The sequence below is a fragment of the Desmodus rotundus genome, chromosome 7 (assembly GCF_022682495.2).
Source record: "Desmodus rotundus isolate HL8 chromosome 7, HLdesRot8A.1, whole genome shotgun sequence".
Lineage (NCBI taxonomy): Eukaryota > Metazoa > Chordata > Mammalia > Chiroptera > Phyllostomidae > Desmodus > Desmodus rotundus.
Window position 1 is genome coordinate 84,317,409 of NC_071393.1, and position 22,373 is coordinate 84,339,781.

General features: G+C 41.7%; 1 long non-coding RNA gene across 1 annotated transcript; it reads right to left on the reverse strand.

Moving 5' to 3' along the window:
- Positions 1 to 232: 232 nt before the first annotated feature.
- On the reverse strand, positions 233 to 4,886 carry LOC123480517 (uncharacterized). The gene is made up of 3 exons (XR_006656553.2): positions 4,411 to 4,886; positions 4,145 to 4,233; positions 233 to 1,656 (listed from the first exon to the last, which is right to left on the reverse strand). It is a non-coding gene; the product is annotated as an uncharacterized lncRNA (long non-coding RNA).
- Between the last annotated feature and the right edge of the window lie 17,487 nt (positions 4,887 to 22,373).

The window sequence follows — 22,373 nt, forward strand, 5'->3', positions numbered from 1 at the left end:
TCTAGATAATTAGACAAAAACCATATTCCCTACCATCCAGCAAAAGCCCCCTGTCAGCTATCCAGCCTCAAAGTCTACAATCAAGTCCAGCACATGTTTCAGATAAGCGCTGCTGTAGACACAGCCTTAGAGCTAGATACACAATGTACCAGCAAAGGCCCTTCCTCCGAAAGGAAACACAACAGACACTGTACAAAATCACTTGATTTCTGGAAAAAAATCAATATCGAAATTAGGTTTATTGTTGGCTTATATGATTAAAAATGACAAAGTGTTGTCTTTTATTTTCATAAAAAGACAGAAGGCTGAGCAAAATAATTTACTATTGAGTTCTGCTCGTTTCATTTGCCTGGCAAAACCTGGAGGAGGCCAAAAGGGCGGTTGGAAAGCGCAGTGGCCGAATCAGGTGCCTCCCTTCCCCCAAACTTGCCCCAGTGCAGGGGTGAGCTGGCCCTGCAGAGGAGATGTGTGTGGCTGTGTGTCAGAATACATTTCCTAACCTCCAGTCTGCAGCCAGGCGCGGCCAGCTGGGTGGTTCTCACTTCTGCTAGTTCCAAAGACATGCTTGCGATCTGTCCCTAGCCCCTTTAACTTACACCCAGGTCACAGGTCTTGTTTCCCCAAATAATTCTCAGGATGAAGCTGCTTTAGTGGTTTCACGACTCTGGCAGGGCCAGAGCCTTCCTGGCTCGCTCAGGCGTGGGCTCCCAGAACCCCATCCTGCCACCCTGGTTCTTCATCCTACGAAGTACCGCCTCCATTCCTGTGTGTTGGGTTGCTTGACAGGGACCAAAGTGTTCTGAAACCTCCGTGGGCTGGATTCTTGTGACGTGGGTGAGCCACATCCGGGGGATAAGTGTGCATTTTGGGGCGCGCATTTGGTTATACCAGCGCGAGTGTGGGGGGGTTATTTTATGTATGTTAAAGATAAAAAAGAAAACCAAAAAACATCCACCGTGTGAATCTCTTCATAAACTCCCCTCCCCTATCTCCTCACCCCACAAAGGCGAGTTAGAATCTATCTTCATCTCTCCACCGCTGCTCTTCCCTGAGATCCCAGCGTGCGCAGATTACTGTTCGCTGCCTTGTTCTAGAACAAAGTGGCTTCCAAATGCTCGAGGGTTCACGGAGCTTGGCTCACGAGAGGGTGCGAAAAACTTCACTCACACTTAAAAGCACCATTAGGAAAATAGCTAGTAAGCCGTGTCCTTTGGAGACCCTACGTGCGCTCCCGCATTTGGGACCGGCTTAGATTCGCTGGTGCACACGCCAGGGACTCATTGCACAAGTCGTTAACGGGTCCCCCTCATTCTGGACCACTCTCCTGGTGGCTGCGAAATTGAATCCAACCAAGCCATCTCGTTCACGGAGTTCCTGGGGGCATGGCTCCTCCAACGTCGTCCCGGCCTTCTCTCGGGGCGGAGGGCTTAAGAGAAGCTGACGTGGATGCCTCATCACTTGAAAGTCTGCCAGGCTGCGTCGCTAGGCTCGCAGGGGTCCAGCCACCAGCTCAGCCGCCCACTGCTGGCCCGACGTCTCTCTCTTCACCGTTGTGGTGCCCGGCTAGCGCACCATCGCGTCGCTGCAACTTTCCCTGACGCCGAAGGGAGGCGGCGAGGGCTCGTGGTTTCTGACAGGCAGGCACGAGGAGGCCTCCTTGGGAGGAGGGAGGCAGGCAGTGGGCTGGGGCCTTAGGTGGCCCGGTTTCTGGGGAAGGGGGCAGCTCGGGCTCCTTTCTGCTCGAAGGCGGATTCAGCCACAAATTTCCGGGGGAACAAACCCGGCCTCTCCTCGCCTTTCCGGTCCCTCGCTCCAGCCTTATCCCCTCCGGCCTCCCTTACCAGCCTTTCGCCCCAAGGAGCCAGCCCGAGGGTGAAAGGCGAGGCCTTAACTAGCCCCAGGCTTCCTCCCCAGCCCCTCCACATGCGCGGGAGTCTCCCAGCCTCTTACTTCGGGATGGGCGCCCATGGCCAACCAAAGAGAGAACAGCTGCAGATCTCAGAGCTCCCTCCTCCTCTACGTAGCCCTTTCTGAGGACACGGGGTCTTGGGGACAGGGCGGGTGGGGGGTGGCGCAGGTTAATTTAGGAAATTGTGTTGAGACTAAAAATCAAAAATCGGGGGGGGGTGCTTATTTGAGGGTTGTTTTGGGGGGAAGGGGTGTTTAATGATTCCTGTAAGTATCCAAATTGGTATTGTTATCATTTCTGTTGACCAAACCCTGGCCAGAGCTGGAAAGAAGTTGCCAGAAAGGATCTAGAAGAGACAAACGAAGCCCAACGCTTCAAATAGGCCGATCTCTTCCAAAGGGGCCGACCTTTCTCATGAGTGGGGGCAAGGCAGGCAGAGTAAAAAGCAGATTTCTATGCATGTTCACGTGGCCCAATGTAATGAACACATCTCCATCAATTCCTGGAGGCAGAGGGCTCAATTTATTTTGGTTTTAGCTGAGAACATCCTCAGCCTCAGCTCTGACTACAGAGCAGCCCAGTAGTTAGAATTCTCTCTCCAGCGAATGTGATGGTCAATAGAATTCTTGGTATCAAATGAGCGATAATTTGCTGTGGCTACATGCTGGATAATGAAAGATGTTAGCGGGATCAATAAAAAATGAAAACACTTTTACTTACGTCTGAGTTACTGTTTTAAGAGCGAGAGGGATGCAACAAACCCAAAGCTAGGTTCATAGCCTCTCCATGCTCTCCTCAGACCCACAAAGCTCTGCCACCAGCAGACGAGCTTCTCTGCCGGGGCCTCTACCTTTCTTCCTCCCTGCTCAGAAAGCAGTAGGTAATTCACATCAAAATTAACCCCTTAGAAACCAGAGATAACTTAACTAATAGGGTTTACATTTTTTTCTTTTCTTTTCCTACAGCCAGAAATACATTTGAAATTGTTTTTCACCAGAACTAAAGGTCACCTAAGTGGTTATAGTTTACCAAAAAAGTAGGAAAGCATCCCAAAGCCAAATTTGAAATGCCGCCAATATGTACTTGACCACGACACTCAGGAAGGCCTGTGTTCTCAGATTGTGCATGCACAGTCAAAGGGATAGATCTAATTCCTTTTGATTTGTTATATTTGGCCATTACATTAGCAAATTCAGACCTTACGCTTGCTCTTTCCAGATTAATTAAATCCCTCATCTTCTTTCATAATCACTTCGTCTGTTCGATTTTCAATTTTCATTGGGTTTATATGTACCTTCCGGCCGGCTTTTCTCATTATTCAATCCCGAACCCTCCCCATTCTGAGCTGGTGGTCCCTAAGAAACCTATTGTGAAACGACTGGAGAATCGTTCTATAGGTAAATTTTAGGATACCGAGACTTAAAAAAAAAAGGAGAAGATATCCCAAGTGCTCTGCATAAAACAGTCGCAGAGAAATAGCTAACGGCCAGACAGCTTCCAGCACCCGAATCAAGTAAGCAAAGGACACTGGGAAATGTGCTTGGCTGCTTCTGCAGGTTTAAGAAGCCTACATTTTCTCACCACGTAACAAACAAAACAAAACAATACAAAACAAAAAGACACGAATTTAGCCGCCGCTTTAACTCATCTGACTAGAGGATCTGGTTCTGCCACCAAGATCACGGTCAGTGCTGCAAGGGCAGTGGACTGTGATCCTCTCTAGCATGTTTGGGCTGGATTTGGAGGGACAGCCCAGCAACCTGGCAGATTTAGAAAGTGGGAACCGGCCCAGGAAAATGCAGACAAGTCCCAATTTAGAGATTTCCCCGGTGAATGAATCTGGCTGGCTCCATTTTTACAGCTCGCTGGGACACAGGTGCTGGTCCACCGCGTACAAAACCTCGGGCGCGCTCTCGCATCCGCCGCCGCGCTGGGCGCACCCGGATATTTACACCCTTTTCGGGAGGCCTTTCCCCCGCCCTCATTTGCTACTTTAAACTCGTCAGGAGGACCTGTTAGTGGCCTTGGCTGGGAGGGCAGGCTGGGAGGGGGCGCCCCCACTTGGCTCTGCTGTGACGCGGCTGCTGCCCTTTGCCCTTCGCTTCCCACCCTGTTTGCGTGGCCGCAAGCTCAGTAGTGGACCAGCGTGGCCGGGCCCGTGGAGCCCCTTCCCTGGATAACCACCCCGCGTTGCGCCCCACCCCGCCCCCGCCTGCGCCTGTGAGACTGGCTTACCCCAGTGGGCGAGTCGCAGCGCATTAGCGGATTTCATGGCAAGTTGCTTCCGTGACAAGCGGACGGGTTCCCGTTTGAGGATTTGCCCCCTAGGAGGGAGGGAAAGGAGAGTCAATCTGCATAATTTCAAATGAGACAGAAACCATAAACGGGGACCCTAATTTCAAGCCCCCTAACATCCCCCTTCCCCTGACGTGTAGCACCGCCCCCCCCCCCACTCCCCCCAAGGCACAGTAAAAGTAATCCGCACACGTCGCAGGTGATACCTTTTATTGCGCTCATTTTAAAGACAGAGACAGGATGGCCCCCTCCTTGAAGCCTCGCTCGGTAGCTCGGCCCGGGGCAGGTGGGTCAGCCAGGACGCTCCTGAGCCCGCGGATTCCTGCAAGGTCGCGAGGTGAGGGTTGCGGGGAAGAAAGATCTTGGGCTCTTTGCCAAGCTGCCCCCTTCGGCGCCCAGGGTCTGAGCTAGACGCACACACCCAAATTCCCTCTAGCGCCTTCGGCTCCATCTTTAAGTCCAAGCAAAGATCAATTCTCCCTCTCTCTTGCTCAAACACATTTGCAGCCATAAATAAACAGCTCCCAGCTAAATCAGGAACGAGAGAAGAAAAAGAGAGAAGAAAGGAGGAAAGAGAAGGATGAGAACCGGAGCACGGGTCTCGCTTCTCCCGGGATCCGAATGGCTCTTTTTGGTTAGGCCAGCCTTGCATTTGGGGTTGCAACTTGCATTTGAATAGCTGCCTGGGCTTGTTATGGACCCGGGAAACCTCTGAAAGGGAATCACTATGCAAATTGTCCCAGTTACAATCGAAAGGTTCGATCTCTAGGAGCTGCCTGACGGAAGTTGATGTCAGCTATCTGTGCATTAGGGTTGCATTACCGTCCTCGCCGCCCTCCTCACCACCCCCGCTCGCGCCTGCCGGGGAGGCTTTTCTTTCTTTTTTTCTTTCTTTTGCTTATGTGTATATTTTCCCTCAGTAATTAAAAAAATGAAAAAAAAAAAAAAAGGCTGAAGGTGGCGGCGTAGCTGACTCGGGCCTGGAAGGCCCACGGGAGGAGGGGGGGAGGTACAGCCTTTCGGCCAGGGTGGGGGTGTCATTCTTTGCAGCAGGTGTTGATGGTGCGTCTGAAATCAAACATTTAGAAACGGTTTTTTTTTAGCGCTTTGCAGGACAAGGCGGCGGCTAGGGGTGGGGGCGGCGATGTCAGCCTCCGCCCGCCTGCTCGATCCTACAATGCCCGCGGCCGATCAATACCCGCTCACTGTCATCCCAGTAATTGTAGGGCTCGCGGCTTTTATTTTAAAGAATGGGACGCTGTGTGCGGGTGGGCGGCGGAGGCGGCGAGGCCCGGCCGCGGTGTCTCCGAGCGCCGTTTGGGGCGCCGGTCTTTTACCCCAGAGCCCTGACATCTCCTCGCGGTGGGGTGGTTTTGCGATTCCAGCGCGCGCGCCTTCACCCGGGTGGACCCGACCCCCCGGAACCGCGAGGCTCGCGGGGACTCCGGCCGGGAATGGAGCTCCAGCGAAAGCGCTCTCGGCGGCTCGGTGCCGGCCGCGTGCGGCGGGCGCGCCACGCCCGGGGACGGCCCTCGGGCTTGGACGGCGGCCTGCTGGCCGTAGGCCTCGCAGGCTTCAGGCGTCGACGCTCGGGGCCACTTTGGCTCAAGTTTCCTCTGGCAGCGCGGGGCCGAGCCTTTGGCCCCGGCCCACAGAGCCCGCCGCGCCCGCGGGCTCTGCCGCCCGCCCCTCGCTGGCAGAGCCGGGCCGGGACCGCTGGGGCCGGGGGCCGCGGCCCCCGCGCGGCGGGCAGCCTGAAGCTTCTGGCGCCCCTGAAGATGACCATCTGTCATTCAATTAAGGTTTCAGGGCGGCTGAAGGGGGAGCCCGGGTCAGCGACCCCAGGACAAAACGGCCGGCTGCCTCGGATAGGAGAAGTTCAAATGTTAAATGCAGAACATCGTGCCCTCTCCCAGGCCCGGCCCCCACCCGGCCGCAGGTCTGGCCGGTGGACAGCCGCGGGGTGAAGGGCAGCGGTCATTAGCACTTAGATTTCAGCTCTGGGCCGGGCTCCTTCTGTTGGGTCATTTTGACCGGAGAACCTTTAACCCTTTCAAGCCAGCCTTCCCTCTAGGGAAGGCCAGCTTTTCTGAAGGTGGAAAGCTAGAGAGGGAGATCGGATGTACCCCTATAAAGAGGGATCAAACTGTATTTCTCGGCACTTCTCTAGAGAAGAAAACTTACAAGAGAGAAGAAAACAGGTCAATACAGCCCAAACAAACTAAAAGGTCTTTAAAAAGTTTTATTATTATTATTATTTTTTAGTTTTGGGGAAGAAATACATTACTAAATATGATCGTGGAACTAACTAATGGACCAATGTGGTGGAAGTGAGTTTGTAAGAAAGCCCAGATTTCCCTCCTACAATGAAGCGTGTTTACCCAAGTGTGCGTGAGTGGTGAGGGACATCCAGCTGTGGACAACCCCACTTACAGTGCTGGTGCTGGAAGGTCTCCACTGCAGCCAGACTCGTGTGCGGTTGAACACAGGATGGACAGGTGGTCTTTCCCTTCTGGGATTTTTCCACAATAAAATGAGGTAAAAACAATTTTAACCAATGAAATTCATAGAATGCATTCATGGAGTATCCACAGGCTGAGGACATTTAGATGTTAACATCCTTGGTTTTCCCACACTGGACAGAGGGAGAAGCAGCCGCATACCTAACAGTTTTCAGTAGAAGATCCTCCTATTCCTCCGAATCATTAGCCATGAAGCTTGGAAACAACTCTAGTAGGAGGACATATTTCACATCTTGGGAAACATGGTGTTCAGCCGGCTAGTTAGCAATAGAAGAAGGCTCTAGGGCTTCTGGCTTCCAGCCCCAATTCTCAACATTAAACCAGGTCCCTACTTTTTGGAAGTAACTATCAAATCAATTAATCAATCAGACAGTCCACATTGAAGCACCTTAGCAAATTCTTCATTGGATAACAATGAATAATGCATGACCCTCCAGCATATTGACTGTGGTAAATGATCTTTAAAGTAAGGTGCTGCAACAAGTACCTTTAAATAAAATCAAAATAAAAGTTTACCACAATCATAATAAATTGTTCAGTCATCTTCCTATTGACTCACATAGCATCTTTCTTCAGGGGCATTTGGAGTTATTTTTCCCCCTTACAAACAGACCAGAACAAATTGATGAATTGAGCTTTCACTATGCTAATTTAGACATCATAAATATTTAATTAACATCCCTAATAGCCAGCCATAGAGAGCCCCCTCTCTACTTTACACTGTTCTTAATCTAAAGTAAATGCTTTTCCCATTAATAGCCTGATGCCATATTAGCAGCTTCCTCTGTAAAAGGGCCCCATTTTAGTTCAAAAGGAGGGGGCACTGAGTAGTCTGCATTTGATAGGATCCTGGGAACAGCATGAAGCTTCTACAAATTCTACCTTTTCCAGTTCTTGCTCAAGTGAGGCTATCCTAAGAATAGGGGCAACCTCTTAGTTTAGTTTTTCTACACAAGGTAATCTTTTGGGGTTGTACTAGAAAAATGCATTTATTTTAGCAAGGATTACATTAAAAAGTGATTCATAGATAAGGGGTGACAAATTTCCAACCATGGAATGTACTAGTCTTTTCAAAAGAGTGGTGCAGTGAAAAGAATTCTGAACCAGGAGTCAAATGACCTCAGTTCAAAGTCTGTGGCACTCACTAGCAGTGGGATCCTTGGGCAAGGGATTTAGCCCCTTTTGAGCCTCTGTTTTTCTCTCTTAATGTGGAGATAATCAATGTCTATGTTACAGGGTTACTTTAAAGATTAAATGTAATCTGTGGAGTTGCTTGGTGTACTCAATTAATATTGGGTCAGACCCAAAATGATTGCCAAATATTTATAAACTCTTTCCCCCCTATGTTTACGTTTGTCTTCTCTAAAATTATTTTGTTATAGTCTAACATTATATTTGCAAATGCTATTTGTCTCATTAATTCTTGGAAGTGGGGAGAAACTAGAGAGCTTAAGTCCTGACCAAGAGGCAATGTGAGAACATATGCTGGAATTGAGACTGTCAGAAGCTCTGAGTCATAAGCTCTGGTCGCTGAAATGTCCTTGCACAACAGTCCTTGTGTGGTTTAGAAAGATTCCAGGAGCAGCATTATATTTCCCTGGAGGCAGGAATCAGGCCAGAATTGAGAGTTCAAGACATGAGAAACTCTCCAGGCTCATCTAACTCTAGGACTAGAATCTGCAGATGCTAACCATTAGAGTAAACAGCTGAAGAAAGGAAAAGAAGCTTCAGACAACTTGCATTTAAAACATTGGAAATAAGCCATCTTATTCGGAGAATATTTTCAAAGAATTTGAGGAAAAAACTGAATTGACTTGTTGGATATTGCTGGGTACGGAGACAATAGAAAGCCTGAATTACTATTCTTGCAAGCACAAAACAAATACTACTTAATGTAATACAGGCATTGATATTGACAAGACAGATGTTTATCTAGATATAGTAAATATTTTAGTAAAATCACATTATTTTGATTTTGGGGTTTAATGAAATTTTCCTTTTTATTTTTGGTTGGTAGTGGAAGGATCAATGGGAAAGGGCAGAGGACTGGCTTGGATGATTTCCCAAGTAGCAGTGGGGAGTAGGGGGTATGGGCAGCCAGCAGCAGAGTCTGGCATTGGATAGCTCACTCTCTCTTCCTTGCTCTGCTTTTCCTCTCTTATTCTCTCTCTCTAATCTGTGAAGATCCATGAAATAAAAAGATAAAGCATTTGTGCACTCCTTGTCCTCAGCATTTTGTTTTGAGACACCCGTGGGGAATACTTTTGACAAATGGCTCCTAGGGATGTGTCCTGGAGTGTTACCTCCTGAGGATACCAGTTTGTTCTATGGGAATGCATAGTGTGGGCTTATAGAACTCTTATTTTCCATTTCTTGGTCCTCCTGAGTGAGGGCAATGGTCCTCTTTGTAGTTAAACTACGGGGAGTTGCCCCTGAAGCTCTCAGAAACATGGGGGAAAGTGATTTACAGCAGGGAGAACTTCATGTTTGCTGAGTCATCTACTGCTCTACTGCTCAGGCACCTTGGTGGCATGGGGTTAAGAGGAAACAGAGTGGTCCCTGTTCCTAATCTGGGGGCAGTGACAGGTATGTAGACACTATTTTAGAGATTTGAAGAAAGCTGTGAGAGTAGAGAGAGTGTGGGTAGCTGTCCAAGGCAGGGAGTTTGTCACAGAAGGCTTTACTCAAGGAGGCAACCCCTCAGACTCAGGGTAGATGGGGCTGGGCAGGTGAAGATGAGGATGGGGGAATAAAATAGAGGCAAAGAGAATGAATAATATGTACAAAGGTATTACAGTCTAAATGTTCAACCCAGCAGGTGTGAGGGTGTACAGTTCGAGAAGAAAGTCAGCTGGGGCTTGTGAAAGGCCCTGTTACAAGCTGGGTTTGGATTTTACCATTTATTCAACAGGGAACCAATGCAAGTTTTTAAACAGGCAAGTGAGATGATTAGATTCACTGCTGAGGAAAGTAACTGGTGTAGAGTGAGGACACCGGAGACAGGAAGGCCAGTATAAAAATAACAAGCCAAAATAAAACTGGTATCCACACTAGTCTATGTAAAGCCCCAATTCATGAAATAATTTTTCAAATCTCCATTTTTTAAATTTAATCACAGAAAAATCATGGTATGAAACTTACGTGAGGAGAATAAGGGTGATTTTTTTTTCCTGTTCACTATTACTTCTGGTTCATTTCCCCTTCTATTAAAATAAGTACATCATTAGCTTTGCCTTTCAATCAGTTCTTGTTGTCTGTAATTTAATTTGAATATTTTGGGTGGACAACCATTGTCTCTGGACTCATCTTCAGTGGCAGTATGAGCTGGTCGTATTCAAATAAAACACAAAGCAACTCAAAAAGCCTTAAGAATGAAGTGGAACGTCAGTCTCTTCTTGAAAGTGTCTTAACACCTGCACTTTCTTATAAAGCAATGCACATATCAAACTCCCTAATGCTCACCCTTAGTCATCTCTTTATCCCCCTTCAAGTTCCCCCTTCTTCCTTTGTAATGAATTTTCTATATTGTTGGTTTAGCCCAGATATGTAACTGTATGTCCCAATCTCTTTTGCAGAAAAGTTTACTGGGCCAAGAGCGGTAAGCAGGTGTGTTGTGGTGAGACTTCCAGAAAAGTACTTTATTTTTTTAAAGGTTCTCTTTATTTATTTTTAGAGAGAGGGGAAGGGAGGGAGAAAGAGAGGGACAGAAACATCAATGTGTGGTTGCTTCTTGAGTGTCCCATACCGGGGACCTGGCACACAACCCAGACATCTGTCCCGACTGAGAACTGAACGGACTGCCTTTTGGTTCACAGGCCTGTGCTCAATCCACTGAGCTACACCAGCCTGGGCCATAAAAGTACTTTAAAGGAGGATGAATTAGTTGGGGTGTGTGACCTTTGGTCCTTGCCTGCTTATTTTTTCTGATGCCTAGATCATAGAATTGATGGTTGGAGCTGCAGTGATCATCTTGCAACTATGAGGGAATTTCAAGGATAAAAGCTAGTTTCAAAGATGGTGCAGCAGAGCCCTGACTGGTGTGGCTCAGTTGGTTGGGTGTTATCCTGCAAAACAAAGGGTCGTCGTTTTGATTCCAGGTCAGGGCACATGCCTGAGTTGCTGGTTTGGCCCCTGGCCAGGGCTCATGTGAGAGGCAACCAATTGTTTCTCACACTGATGCTTCTCTCTTTCCCTTTCTTCCTTCCTTCCCCTCTTTCTAAAAATAAATAAATAAAATCTTAAAAAACTTTAAAGGAAAAAATAAAGATGGTGCAGCAGAAAGATAACAGGAGCCTGATTCCTGATGATGATGGAGCTATGATTTCAGCACTTAGTTGTGTACCTCTGGATTTTTTTAAAAATGAGAAATAGGCCTTTATCATATTTAAGTCAAGGTTATTTCAGATGTGTTACCAGAAGCTGAATGTATTTCTCAGTGATACAACCTCCACAGACTTTGAAAGGAGATTCTAAAGTCTGGCAGTCCTGGCAGGGCATAGTGACATTATTAGTCAATCCAAAAATATATCAATTTCCTAATTTTCTTCACTTTTACAGTTTGTAACTTGTCGTGACACATTGGTTATTTCCATTTTTGTCTTATTGCATACAGGTACATTTTGATTTCTTGTTACTTATCCTAACAATAGTTTATCTTAGCACTACTTGTCTCTGACTCTCATATAAGAAATGGCTTTGGATTAACTTGTATTTCTTAATAAGTTCCTTATTAATTTGTAAGTTTTGGATTAACTTGTAATTCCAAACTTATTTATTATTGATAGTTGTAAGCATTCAATTACTTTTTTAGGTCTTCAATGAACTTATGTCTGAGCATTTACATTTTGAAATGTTTATTTTTAAATGATATATTGCTTAATTTTTGTTCTTTACATCACTATTGGAACCTTGTTAAATATGTGCATTAGTAGCTTATATTATTAATTTTGCTTTAGAATAGTAAAAGAGATATAACAAAATATTTGTTAATAAGGGGGGTATTGGTTCTGATTGAGTACTACATAAAATACCTACTAACCCAGGTTGACGTGGGCTGGTCCTTGAGGCAGGCCTGCATCCAGGTAGGGCTTAAAGTGATGAAGACTATTATGCATCTACTGAAAAAAAATGAAATATTGGTTAGTGAGAAGCTGTCCTAAATGACCTTGTCCGTAAGACATGCAATTAAGGGCTTCTCTTGTGCTTGAGTTTGATTTATCTATTCTTGTCTCCTTTGAAACTTATAGCATTATTTTTTTCTGTTGTGATATACACTCTTCCATTCAGATTTATTGCTACAAGTGGCAAAATCCCCAAATCTATAGCAATCTGTGTTCATATGCCTTTTTATGTTATTGTTTTTATTTCAGCACCAGAGCATTTGGCTTCAAACTACTGACTTTTATTGTTATTACTGAGCACGGTGCCCAGGTACACATTATAATGGCCACTGTCTTACGGCTCACTTGATCTAAAGCTCCTAAAACAAAACACTGAAACTTGAAAATGCTGAATCCATTTCTTGAAATATGTTTTCCTTTCACTTGGTATTTTAGAAATTTAAAACTCATAGTCACTGTAAATGTTGTGTCTGGAAACAGAATAAAAACGGACTCAATCCTTTAAGGAGAGAGAAAATAATAGGCATTGAAATAGAGATAGAAATAGAAATATTTTAAGTCAAAAGCTATGGTGCTTCTTAAATTTGTGTGACAAGATCCATCATTTTCATTAGCACTGGAAATAAAATTCCGGCAACATTTGTGCATTATAAGGCAGTAATTTAATAAGTGGCAGGTTCTTCATAGGAAAGCTGGGACCAAGGGGTGGCTGTGCAGGTTCTTATCTTCACTCAAGCCAGAGTAATTCCATTTTATAAAATATTTTGGGTGTGAATTAATTTGAGTAAAGAATTTATCTCCAAAAGCAATGGGTAGCATTGTTTAGTACTCTTTTAGTTGACCTGAAATAGCATAAATAATCAGCATTTTCAGTAATTCTGGGTGATTGAGTTCTCCTCATTCTTAGGAAAATCTGTGAATACCAACCAATGAGCAAATACAATAAAATTCTCTGTTTAAAATTAATTTTAGCATTTAAATAAAAATAAAACTTGACCATACTGATAACAATATTCCACTTGTTTTTTCCTTAGTTTTTTAGTTTTGTTTTGAAACATCAAAGATTCCTAACTACACTATAGATATTAGAAAATTAATTATAAGTTCCCTACTAATATGGGTAGTTTTATGTATTTGAAGATTTTATTTTGCCATAATGACAATATATATGCAATTTTGCTCAACAGAGATAATCTGAATTAGAATAATATCACAATTTTCAGAGACAGATAACGATGCAGATATTTAAAACATGATTCTTTAAAAATGAATGTAAGAGATGCAAAAAAGACTTTTTTGCAATATAGGGCATATATTTGATTCTGACAATATTACTCAGAAGGATAAATTATAGTCAGAAGTTCCAATAACATTTAATTTAAGTTTAAGTTGAGGTAGATGTGGCTAGTTCACGCATTTTGACCTCTGCACGTTTCAGTTTTCAATTGTCAAAGAGGAAGAAGGGTATCTGCCCACTTGTTTCGAATTTTATGTAAGAGCTAATGCAGATGTTAGATTTTTTTTAAAGACAGAGATGGAAGTATTAGGATAATCACTTATTTTGTATGGTGACGTAGATGGCATGCCATCTTCCTTCTGCTAACTCCAACAAAGTTGAAATATATTTGCTCAAATTAATACATGTACCTGTTAAGAAGGACTAATTTGACAGTTAAAGAGTAGTAGCTGAGTGTTACAGTGGCACGAGACAAGATTGGAGACTTGGGGCAGGACTGGATCTCATGGGCCTCTCAGGCCATGATGAAGACGTCTGCATTCTACTCCAACTGCAATGGGAAGTCACTGGAGAACTTTAAAGAGAGTGATGTCATCTAATTTGTGTTTAAAAAGATTCTTCTGGCTGCTGTATGGGGAATGAATAGTACGTAAGTAGAGGTTAAGAGTGAAAGTGGTCACCCGAAACTAATACAAATAATATTGAATGTAAACTGTAATTAAAGAAAAAAGTGGAAGTGGTGAGCATTTTAGGTGAGAGATGATGTTTTGGACTAATGTGGTGACTGTGGAGAGGGAGAAAGATGGACCTTTTGAATGCTAGTTCTTCTCAAACTCTTCCAAAATATTGAAAAGGAGGGAACACTTCCAAACTCCCTGTATAAGGCCAACATTACCCTGATACCAAAACCCAACAAAGACACCAAAAGAAAACTCTAGGCTCATATCCCTTATGAACATTGTGATGATGTGAAATGTATACTTGGTCTTCATCCCCATTTCTGGCACAGATCTGCTAATCATACTCTTGGGATTTCCTAAGTGATGAGAGCTAAAAAGGTGTCTTTTTTATGTTAATGAAGTGACTTGGCCTTCACCTAAAGATGGGAGCTGGTTGCTGGCAGAATCAGCCTTATGATTAAAATGTTGGAACTTTCAGTCCTATCCCCTGACCTCTGGGGAGGGGAAAGGGATTGAAGGTTGACGTTAGCCAATGGTCAATGATCTAATCAATCATGCCTTTGTGACGAAGCTTCCATAAAAACCCCAAAGAACAACGTTCAGAATGCTTCTGGGCTGAAGAATACATGGAGATGCAGGGAGAATGGCGCAGCTGGAGAGGGCAAGAAAGCTCCACATCTGCTCCTCATACCTTGTTCCATGCATCTCTTCCATCTGGCCGTTCCTGAGTTATATCCTTTTATAATAAACTGCTGATCTAGTAATATGTTTCTCTGAGTTCTGTGAGTCACTCTAGCAAATTTTACCAAAGGAGGGGTTTATGGGAACCTTATATTTATAACTAGCCAGTCAAAGTACTGATGACAATGTGGACTTATGACTGGCATCTGAAGTGGTGATGGAGGAAAGTCTTGTATGACTTAAATTCTTACCCTGTGGGATCTGTTGCTACCTCTGGGGGGACAATGTCAGAACTGAGTTGAATTGTAGGACACCCAACTGGTGTCAGAGACTTGCTTGTTGGATGTGTGTGAGGAAGCCTTGCCCCATACATTGTAATTGGTGACAGGACACCTTTTAAACATAGATGCAAAAATCTTCAACAAAATACTAGCAACCCAAATTCAATAGCATGTTAAAAAGATCATATACCCTGATCAAGCGGGATATATCCCTGGGGCACAAGGATGGTTCAACATATGGTTCAACACAAGGATGGTTCATACAATTAGTGTGATGTATCACATTAGCAGAATAAAGGATAAAAATCTCATGATTATCCCAATAGGTGCAGAAAAAACATTCGATAATATTAAATTCCATTTTATTCATGTTTACTGTGTTATTGTTTAAAGTTTATTAATAGTTATTGCTTTAAAAAGTTTCAACAAACTAGGAGTAGAGGAAAATAACCTCAACATAATAAAGGCCATATATGAAAAGCCCATAGCTAATATATCATAGCCAATGGTGAAACACTGAAAGCTTTTCCATGAAGATCAGGACAAGACAAAGATGCTCACTCTCACCACTTCCACTCAACATAGTATTGGAAACCCTAGCCAGATCTATTTATTAGTCAAGAAAAAGAGCTAAAAGACATCAAAATTGGAATGGAAGAGGTAAAATTATCCCTGTTTGCATATGATATCATCTTATATTTAGAAAACCCTAAAGACTCCACCAAATAAAACTTGTTAGAACTAATAAATGTACTCAGTAAAGTTGCAGGATATTAAATCAATATACAAAATCAGTTGTATTTATATACACTAATAGCTAATGTAAAAGGATTGGAATTAGTAAAGCAATCCCATCTACAATAGCATCAAAAAGGATAAAATACTTAGGAATAAACTTAACTAAGGAAATAAGGCACTTGTATACTAAAAACTACAAAACATTGATGAAATGGAAAGACATCCCATGTTCATCGATGAGAAGACTTAATATTCTTAAAATGTCCATATTATCTAAAGCAATCTATAGATTCAATGAAATTCCTATAAAAATACCAGTGGCATTTTTTTTGCAGAAATAGAAAAAACATTTCTAGATGAATTTATGTGAAACCATAAAAGACCCTGAATAGCCAAATCAATCCTGAAAAAGAAGATCAAAGCTAGGGGCATCACACTTTCTGATTTTTATATATTTGACAAGGCTACAGTAAATAAAACAGTATGGTACTGGCATAAAGACAAATATATAGACCAATGGAACAGGATAGAGAGCCCAGAAATAAATCCACATGCGTATAGTTAACTAATCTCTGACAAGGGAGTCAAGAATACACAATGAGTAAATAAAGGTCTCTTCAACAAATTGTGCTGGGGAAACAGGATATCCACATGGAAAAGAATGAAATTCTACTCTTATCTTACCTGTTACAAAAAATCAACTCAAAATAGATTAAAGACTTAAACATAATACCTGAAACTGTGAAAACTCTAGAATAAGAAGTAGTGTAAAGCTTCATGACATTGGTCTTGGCAGTGATTTAATGGATATAATACCAAATGCACAGGCAACAAAAGCAAAAATAGACAAGTGGGACTACATCAAATCAAAAAGCTCCTGCACAGAAAGACAGACAGTCAGTAGAGTGAAAAGGCAACCTATGAAATGGAAGAAAATATTTGCAAACCATGTATCTGAGAAGGTGTTAATATCTAAAATATATAAGGAATGCTGCAAAGAGTAAAGTAACTAATAACCTCATTAAAAATGAGCTAAAGACTTGAATTTCTCCAGAGAAGACATACACATGGCCAACAAGTATGTGAAAAGATGCTCCATATCACTAATCACTAGGGAAATGCAAATCACTATGAGATATTACCTTATAACTGTTGGGTTGGCTATTATAGAAAAAACAAAGACAACAAGTGTTGCCCGGGTGGTTCGACTGTTATAGTGAGGACAAAGACAAGTGATGCTGGGGTTTTGAGAAATGGGAACACTCGTGCACTACTGGTGGGAATGTAAAATACTGCTGCACAATGAAAACAGCATGGCAGTTCCTCAAAAAATTAACATAGAACTGCCAACTACCATATGACGCAGAAATCCCACATCTGGGTATTTATCCCAAAGAATTGAAATCAGGATCTTGAAGAGATATTTGTACTTTCATTGCAGCATTATTCATAATAGCCAAGAAATGGAAAAAATGCAGTGTCCATCCACAGAAGAATAATGGAAATGTGGTATATACACACAGTGGATTATTATTCAGCCATACAAAAAGGAAGGAAATCCTATCTTATGCAGCAACATGGATATACCCAGAGAACATAACAGTAAGTAAAATAAGCCAGTCACATAAGGACACGTGCATGATTCCACTTAAATGAGGTATCTAAAATAGTTTAATTCATAGAAACAAAGAATAGAATCGTGGTTACCAAGGGCTTGGAGAGGGGGCAGGAAACGGAGTTGCTAATCAACAGGTATAAATGTTCAGTTACACAAGATGAAAAAGCTCCAGAATTTGCTGTAAAACATTGTACCTATAGATAATGAAACTGTATTGTACACTTAAAAATGTGATAAGAGGTTATATCTCATGATATTCTTACCACAATAAAATTACAAAAAATTATAAAATGAAGTGAACTAAAATGAAAGAAAAAAATGAAGACTTTTGGAGTATGATTTAGAGGCAGAGCTGATAGAAACTGCAGGTTTATTGGAAGTGAAAAGGTGGTAGAGAGGGAAAAGAGTTTAAAAAATAGCTAATAGGTGTTTGGCTTAAGCAGTCAGATAGTTGGCTTTACCATTTATGGAGATGAGGAGGCTGGGGGAAGAGCAGGATTTTCTTGGAGAGGGTGGAGGGAGGAGGAAATAGAGAGTTCCCATTTTACATTTGAGGAAGCTTTTATACATCCTCCTTCTTCCTATGAAAGTTGTTAAAATACAGTGAAGCCATCAGGGGTCTGTGTAAAGGTATGGAACTGGTAAAATTAAGACACTGAATTATGAAATTACTATACAGTGTGCTGTCTAATCTGTTTTCCTGAGACCCTACAGTTAAAGTAATTTGTTTATTGTTTTTAGAGATTTTGTTGAAGTGCTTAAACGTGTCAACTTGATCAGACTATTTCAAGGAGGAGAGTGGCCTGCACTTTGAAAACAGTAGGAGGATACTCATGAGGAGAGATTGCTGCTGGAAACATAACCAAAGATTTACTCTTCTCTTTATGACTCTAAAGGAGGCATTAATGATGCACAGTGGGAACAAAATGGTTGCCCAAAGTCCCTGGCTATTTGTTGAAGGTCTTGTATTAGGGTAGATTATGTGCTATAAAAAATTAATCTAAAAAATTTCTGTGGCTTACCCCAATAAATGTTTACTTCTGGTTTAAGGAAAGTCTAGCACAGATGTTCCTGGTTGATGGGCGGTCTTTCCTATGGTCACTCAGGGATGCAGGCCCCTTTCAGCATGGTGTCCTCTGATGGAGCCTCTGCTTTGGGAGGTAGGGAGGAGAATCAAGGCCACCCATTGGAGCTCTTAGGGGCCAGGTCCAGTAGTGCCTATCACTTCCACCTATGTTCCATTGGTCAGCCACATCAAGTTGCAAGGGATGATGTGCAATGAAGTTTAGTTTTGTGTCCAGGAGGAAATGGAACAATGGTGAGCCTTGCTTATAGGTTTCTTTGTTCTGATAGGTCCTATTCTTGAGTTTACAATTCATCCTTTGCCCTTTGGTGAAGCCATGTTTGATTTAAAGGAAAGGAGGTAGGGAATACTCTGTCACATTTGACAAAGTATCTCTCTAAGCCTGCCTTTTGAAAAACTGGAAATTGATAGCTCAATTCTCTTGTTTAATAAAAATCAGGTCTTCACTCCCAAATAAGCTCTTCTGCCTGTTTGCCATATCTTGCTTTTATAGAATTACTACTTGCTGAGTCTCTCACTTGAAACTCTTTAAACTGGTGAAGTTCAATAACTTTTGACTTACAAAAATGGCAATTTCATATTACTCAACCTAATAGAAGGTATAGATAGATCTTAAATACCTTCCCTTGCTTTTCTTCTAACATTAATTGGTCTCCAAGTGTGAGTTATAGTACTTCTGAAATAAATGAGCAAAGGACTTGAATAGACATTTCTCCAAAGAAGATATGCAAATGACCAATAAGCACTTGAAAAGATGCTTAACATTATTAGTTATTAAGGTAATGTAAATTCAAACCACAGTGAGATACCACTTCACCCACTAGGATGGCCACAATAAAAAAAGTTGGACAATAATAAGTGTTGGAGAGATTATGGACAAATTTGAGCCCTCATACATTGCTGGTGGGAATGTAAAATGTAAAATGATGCAGCTGCTTTGGAAAACAGTTTAACATTTCCACAAGGAGTTAAACATAGAGTTACCATATGACCCAACAATTCCAGTTCTAGGTATATATCCAAGAGAACTGAAAACACCCACCCACACAAAAATCTGTACATGAATGTTTGCAATAGAGTTATTCATAATAGCAAAAGACTCAATCAATCAATAAAATACTCATACAGTGGTTTAGTATGCAGCAGTAAAAATGAAGTATGGATACATATTACAACATGAATGAATTTTGAAAATATTAAGTGAAAGAAGCCAGATGCAAAAGGCTACATATTATATGATTTCATTTATATGAAATGCTCAGAATAGACAAATCCTTAGAGACAGAATATAGATTATTGGTTGCCACAGGCTGGGTGGGGTATAAGGGTATAGGGAGTGACTGCAGAATGGGTATGGAATTTCCTTTGGGGGGTGATGAAAATGTTGTGGAATGAGATAGTGTTGATGGTGTATAAGTTCTGAACACAGTTAAGATCACTGACTTGTACACTTGGTAAATATGAAATTTATGGTACATGAATTATGTTTCAACAACACATTTAAAAAAGAATGCATGATATATTTTTAAGACTTAAATATGCCAAATACAGAATCAGTTGGGCATATTTTGTTCGAGTCTGTTTTGTTATCCCTTTTCTTTGATCTATGTGTCTATTCCTCAGCTAATACCATGTTATTTTGATTACTATAGCTATATGGTGAGTCTTAGTATTGGGTAGAATAATTTTGCCTATGTTATTCTTTTGTGTTAAGACTGTTTTAGCTATTTAAGGGCCTGTATTTGTATTTTTCCATATAAATTTTAGAATAAGCTTGTCTTTACTTATAAGATCTTGCTGGGATTTTGATAGGAACTGAGCTAAACCTATATATCAACTTGGGGAGAATTGAATTCTTTACTTTGTTGAATCTTCCAATTCATGAATATGGCACTTCTTTTTTTCAGTTTTATTGAGGTATAATTGACAAAATTATATGTAAAGTACACATGTTGATGACTTGATATATGTATACATTGTGAAAGGATTCCCCCCATTTAATTGACCCATCCATCAGCACACACACACATGTTCATATTTTTTAATGAGGACATTTAAATTCTACTGTCTTAGCAAATTTCATTTATACAACACCAGCATTATCAGCTAGAGTCACCTAAGTTGATAAGGTGACTAAATTGATAGATCCTAAAACCTTATTCACCTTGTAGCTGAAAATTTGTATCCTTTTACCAACTTCTCCCCATTTCCCTCACCATCAGCCCCTGGCAACCACTTTTCTACTCTCTGTTTCTATGAGTTTGATTTTTTTCAGGATTCCATATGTAAGTAATATTACACAGTATTTGCCTTTCTTTGTCTGGCTTATTTAACTCACCATAGTGCCTTCAAGGTCCGTCCATGTTTTCACAGACAGCAGGATTCTCGTGACTGAATAGTATTTCATTGTATACACAGGGTGGGGCAAAAGTAGGTTTACAGTTGTCTATATGGGAAATAATACAATAATTAATAAATAATAAGACAAGAATAAACTCTGCTTTGTGTACTCACAACTATAAATCTACTTTTGTCCATATATATAGTTATCTCACTTCTTTTCATCCATTCATCTATTGATGGACACATAGGTTGTTTTCCTATCTTAGCTATTATGAATAATGCTACAATGAAAATGGAAATGCAGATATTTCTTTGAAATTCTATTTTCATTTTCTTTTGGTATATACCCAGAAGTGGCATTGCTGGTAGTTCTATGTTTAATTTTTTTTGAAAAACCATCACTCTGTTTTCCATACTGGCTGTACCAACAGCGCACAAGCATCTCCACATCCCTGTTGACACTCGTTATCTCTTGTCCTTTTGATGACAGTCATTTTAATAGGTGTGTTGTGGTTTTGATTTGCATTTCCCTGATGATTAGTGATTTTGAGCATCATTTCATGTACTCGTGGCCATTTTTTGTCTTTGGAAGAATGTCTAGTCAGATCTTCTGCCCATTTAAAATTGGATTGTTTATTATTATTATTTTTGTTACTGAGTTGTGTGAGTTCTTAATGTATTTTGGATATCAACCCCTTATAAGATAATTTGCAAGTATTTTCTTTGAAGTTTGTCTTTTCACTTTGTTTATGGTTTCCAAACTTGGTATTTATTTCCATTTATTTAGATTTCCTTTGATTTCTGTTATCAGCACTTTGTAACTTTTAGTATACAGATCTTGGATCCTGTACATGTTTAAGTTTATTCTTTTTGCATTTCCTTGGGGGTGATTATAAATGGTATAGTGTTTTAAATTTTGATTGTCACATGTTCATTGTGAGTAAATAGATATGTGATTGATTTTTGTGTTGATCTTGAATCTTGTGACCTTGCTGAACTCACTTATTAGTTGTAGGAGATTTTTTTTTTTTAATTTTTTTAAAATATATTTATTGATTATGCTATTACAGTTGTCCCATTTCCCCCCCACTCCACTCCATCCTGCCCACCCCCCTCCCTCCCACATTCCCCCCCCATAGTTCATGTCCATGGGTCATACTTATAAGTTCTTTGGCTTCTACATTTCCTACACTATTTTTACCCTCCCCCTGTCTATTTTCCACCTATCATCTATGCTACTTATTCTCTGTACCTTTACCCCCCTCTCCCCCTCCCACTCCCTTATTGACAACCCTCATGTTCTAGTTGTTTGCCTAGTTTGCTCTCGTTTTTGTTTTATGTGTGGTCGTTAATAACTGTGAGTTTGGTGTCATTTTTACTGTTCCTATTTTTGATCTTTTTCTTAGGTAACTCCCTTTAACATTTCATATAATAAGGGCTTGGTGATGATGAGCCTCTTCAACTTGACCTTATCTGAGAAGCACTTTATCCTCCCTTCCATTCTAAATGATAGCTTTGCTGGATATAGTAATCTTGGACGTAGGTCCTTGCGTTTAATCTTGGGTAATGTAATTATGATGTGTCTTGTTGTGTTCCTCCTTGGGTCCAGCTTCTTTGGGACTCTCTGAGCTTCCTGGACTTCCCGGAAGTCTATTTCCTTTGCCAGATCGGGGAAGTTCTCCATTATTTGTTCAAATAAGTTTTCAATTTTTTGTTCTTCCTCTTCTCCTTCTGGCACCCCTATAATTCGGATGTTGGAACGTTTCAAGATGTCCTGGAGGTTCCTAAGCCTCTCCTCATTTTTCCAAGTTCTTGTTTCTTCATTCTTTTCTGGTTGAATGTTTGTTTCTTCCTTCTGGTCCATA